This window comes from Arachis ipaensis, chromosome B7 (genome assembly GCF_059453495.1).
Source record: "Arachis ipaensis isolate K30076 ecotype BB chromosome B7, ASM5945349v1, whole genome shotgun sequence".
Taxonomy (NCBI): Eukaryota; Viridiplantae; Streptophyta; class Magnoliopsida; order Fabales; family Fabaceae; genus Arachis; species Arachis ipaensis.
In genome coordinates, this window is record NC_142442.1 from 75,833,182 (window position 1) to 75,837,708 (window position 4,527).

General features: G+C 42.5%; 1 non-coding gene across 1 annotated transcript; it reads left to right on the forward strand.

Annotated features, from left to right (window-relative positions):
* The first annotated feature begins 3,975 nt into the window (after positions 1-3,975).
* LOC148553032 (small nucleolar RNA R71) lies at positions 3,976-4,083 on the forward strand. The gene has a single exon (XR_015893121.1). It is a non-coding gene; the product is annotated as a small nucleolar RNA R71 (small nucleolar RNA).
* Positions 4,084-4,527: the final 444 nt, after the last annotated feature.

Here is a 4,527-nt window from a genome sequence, read left to right on the forward strand (position 1 = left end):
TTTTCATTTAAGAGAGGTGATGGATTCATAGGACATTCATAACTTTAAGACATAGTTACTAATTACTAATGATCATGTAATAAGACACAAACATGGATAAGCACTTAACATAAAGAAAACGAAAAACAGAGAATTTAAGAACAAGGAATGAATCCACCTTAGTGATGGTGGCGTTTCCTTCTTGAGGAACCAATGATGTCCTTGAGCTCTTCTATGTCTCTTCCTTGTCTTTGTTGCTCCTCCCTCATTGCTTTTTGATCTTCTCTAATTTCATGAAGGATGATGGAGTGCTCTTGATGTTCCACCCTTAATTGTCCCATGTTGGAACTTAATTCTCCTAGGGAGGTGTTGATTTGCTCCCAATAGTTTTGTGGAGGAAAATGCATTTGAGGCATCTCCGGGATCTCATGGTGATAAGCTTCATGCGTCTCTTGAGCTCCATGAATGGGCTCTCTTGTTTGCTCCATCCTTTTCTTAGTGATGGGCTTCTCTTCCTCAATGGGAATGTCTCCTTCTATGTCAATCCCAGCCGAATTGCATAGATGGCAAATGAGGTGAGGAAAAGCTAACCTTGCCATAGTGGAGGACTTGTCAGCCACCTTGTAGAGTTCTTGAGGTATAATCTCATGAACTTCCACCTCTTCTCCAATCATGATGCTATGGATTATGATGGCCCGGTCTATAGTAACTTCAGACCAGTTGCTAGTGGGAATGATTGAGCGTTGAATGAACTCCAACCATCCTCTAGCTACAGGCTTAAGGTCCAGTCTTCTCAGTTGAACTGGTTTGCCTTTTGAGTCAATCTTCCATTGAGCTCCTTCCACACATATGTCCATGAGGACTTGGTCCAACCTTTGATCAAAGTTGACTCTCCTTGTGTAGGGGCGTGCATCTCCTTGCATCATAGGCAAGTCAAATGCCAACCTCACATTTTCTGGACTAAAATCTAAGTATTTCCCCCGAACCATGGTGAGATAATTCTTTGGGTTCGGGTTCTTACTTTGATCATGGTTCCTAGTGATCCATGCATTGGCATAGAACTCTTGAACCATTAGGATGCCGACTTGTTGGATGGGGTTTGTTAGAACTTCCCAACCTCTTCTTTGGATTTCATGTCGGATCTCCGGATACTCATTTCTCTTGAGCTTGAAAGGGACCTCGGGGATTACCTTCTTCTTGGCCACAACATTATAGAAGTGGTCTTGATGAGCTTTGGAGATGAATCTTTCCATCTCCCATGACTCAGAGGTGGAAGCTTTTGTCTTCCCTTTCCCTTTTCTAGAGGATTCTCCGGTCTTAGGTGCCATCAATGGTAATGGAAAAATAAAAAGCTTATGCTTTTACCACACCAAACATAGAATATTGCTCGCCCTCAAGCAAGAGAAGGAAGAATAGATGAAGAAGAAGAAGAAAATATGGAGGAGAGGAGGGAGAGGTGTATTCGGCCAAGAAGAGAAGAGAGGGTTGTGTTGTGTGAAAATAAGGAAGAATGGAGGGCTTTATATAGGGAAGGGAGGGGGGGTAAAGTTCGGCCATAAGGGTGGGTTTTGTGTGGTAAATTGATTTTAAATTTTGAAGGTAGGTGGAGTTTATGAGGTAGGTTTACGGGGAAGAGTGGATGATATGAGTGGTGAAGTGGTGATAGGTAAGAGAGATTGAGGTGATTGGTGAAGAGTTTTGGGGAAGAGTGTTTATTGGGAAGAGAGGATGAACATTGAGAAGAGGGAAGAGAATGAGTGGTGGTAGGTGGGGATCCTGTGGGGTCCACAGATGCTGAGTTGATCCTGTGGGGTCCACAGATCCTGAGGTGTCAAGGAATTGCATCCCTGCACTAATTAGGCATGTAAAATGCCTTTGCATGCAATTTTGGCGTTTAAACGCTGAATTGATGCTTGTTCTAGGCGTTCAACGCCCAGATGCAGCATATTTCTGGCGTTGAACGCCAGCCAGATGCTTGTTTCTGGCGTTCAGCGCCAGCTCTTCCTCACTGTGCATTTCTGGCGTCTGAACGCCAGGATGCTGCTTGTTTCTGGCGTTCAACGCCAGAAACATGCTCTGTTCTGGCGTTGAACGCCAAACAGATGCTCCTTACTGGCGTTTAAACGCCAGTGAGATCCTCCTCCAGGGTGTGATTTTTCTTCTGCTGTTTTTAATTCCGTTTTCAATTTTTATATTTATTTTGTGACTCCACATGATCATGAACCTAATAAAACATGAAATAACAATAAAAATAAAATAAGATAAATAAAAATTGGGTTGCCTCCCAACAAGCGCTTCTTTAATGTCAATAGCTTTACGGTGGGCTCTCATGGAGCCTCACAGATGTTCAGAGCATTGTTGAGACTCCCCAACACCAAACTTAGAGTTTGGATATGGGAGTTCAACACCAAACTTAGAGTTTGACTGTGGGGGCTCTGGTTGACTCTGTTTTGAGAGAAGCTTATTGTGCCTCTTTCCCATGTTTACAGAAGGATGTCCTTGAGTTTTAAACTCAAGGGAGTCCTCATTCAATTGAAGGACTAATTCACCTCTGTCAACATCAATCACAGCTCTTGCTGTGGCTAGGAAAGGACTTCCAAGGATGATGAATTCATCCTCATCCTTCCCAGTATCTAGGATTATGAAATCAGCAGGGATGTAAAGGCCTTCAACCTTTACTAATATGTCCTCTACTTGTCCATAAGCCTATTTTCTGGAATTATCTACCATCTCTAATGAGATTTTAGCAGCTTGTCCCTCAAAGATTCTCAGTTTCTCCATTACAGAGAGTGGCATGAGGTTTATTCCTGACCCCAGGTCACATAGAGCCTTCTCAAAGGTCATGGTGCCTATGGTACAAGGTATCAGGAACTTTCCAGGATCCTGTTTCTTCTGAGGCAATCTCAGTTGATCCAATGCATTCAGTTCATTGGTGGACAGGGGAGGTTCATCTCCCCAAGTCTCATTACCAAATAAATTGGCATTCAGCTTCATGATTGCACCAAGGAACTTGGCAACTTGCTCTTCAGTAACATCTTCATTCTCTTCAGAAGAGGAGTACTCTTCAGAGCTCATGAATGGCATAAGGAGGTTCAATGGAATCTCTAAGGTCTCTAAATGAGCCTCAGATTCCTTTGGTTCCTCAGAAGGAAGCTCCTTATTGATCACTGGACGTCCCAGGAGGTCTTCCTCCTTGGGATTCACGTCCTCCCCTTCCTCTTTGGATTCGGCCATGATGGTTATATCAATGGCCTTGCACTCTCCTTTTGGATTTTCTTCTGTATTGCTTGGGAGAGTACTAGGAGGGATTTCAGTGATCCTTTTACTCAGCTGGCCCACTTGTGCTTCCAAATTTCTAATGGAGGACCTTGTTTCATTCATGAAACTCACAGTTGCCTTAGATAGATCATAGACTAAATTTGCTAAGCTAGATGGATTCTGCTCAGAATTTTCTGTCTGTTGATGAGTGGATGATGGAAAAGGCTTGCTATTGCTAAACCTGTTTCTTCCACCATTATTAAAGCCTTGTTGAGGCTTTTGTTGATCCTTCCATGAGAGATTTGGGTGATTTCTCCATGAGGGATTATAGGTTTTTCCATATGGTTTACCAATGTAATTCACCTCTACTATTGCAGGGTTCTAAGGATCATAAGCTTCTTCTTTAGAAGATGCCTCTTGAGTACTGTTGGATGCAGCTTGCATTCCATTCAGACTCTGAGAAATCATATTGACTTGCTGAGTCAATATTTTATTCTGAGCCAATATGGCATTCAGAGTATCAATTTCAAGAACTCCCTTCTTCTGAAGCGTCCCATTACTCACAGGATTCCTCTCAGAAGTGTACATGAACTGGTTATTAGCAACCATATCAATGAGTTCTTGAGCTTCTGCAGGCGTTTTCTTTAGGTGAATACATCCACCTGCAGAAGTATCCAATGACATCTTAGCTAATTCAGACAGACCATCATAGAATATATCCAGGATGGTCCATTCTGAAAGCATGTCAGAAGGACACTTTTTGGTCAGTTGCTTGTATCTCTCCCAAGCTTCATAGAGGGATTCACCTTCCTTCTGTCTGAAGGTTTGAACATCCACTCTAAGCTTACTCAGCTTTTGGGGAGGAAAGAACTTGGCTAAGAAAGCCTTGACCAGCTTATCCCAAGAGTTCAGGCTATCCTTAGGTTGAGAGTCCAACCATATTCTAGCTCTGTCTCTCACAGGAAAAGGGAAAAGCATGAGCCTGTAGACTTCAGGATCTACTCTATTAGTCTTAACAGTATCATAGATCTGCAAGAATTCAGTTAAGAACAGAAAAGGATCTTCAGATGGAAGTCCATGAAACTTGCAGTTTTGTTGCATCAGAGAAACTAATTGAGGTTTCAGCTCAAAATTGTTTGCTCCAATGGTAGGGATGGAGATGCTTCTTCCATGTAAATTAGAATTAGGTGCAGTAAAGTCACCAAGCATCCTCCTTGCATTATTATTATTTTCGGCTGCTATCTCCTCTTCATGTTCGAAAATTTCTGAAAGGTGCTTGCTGGATAGTTG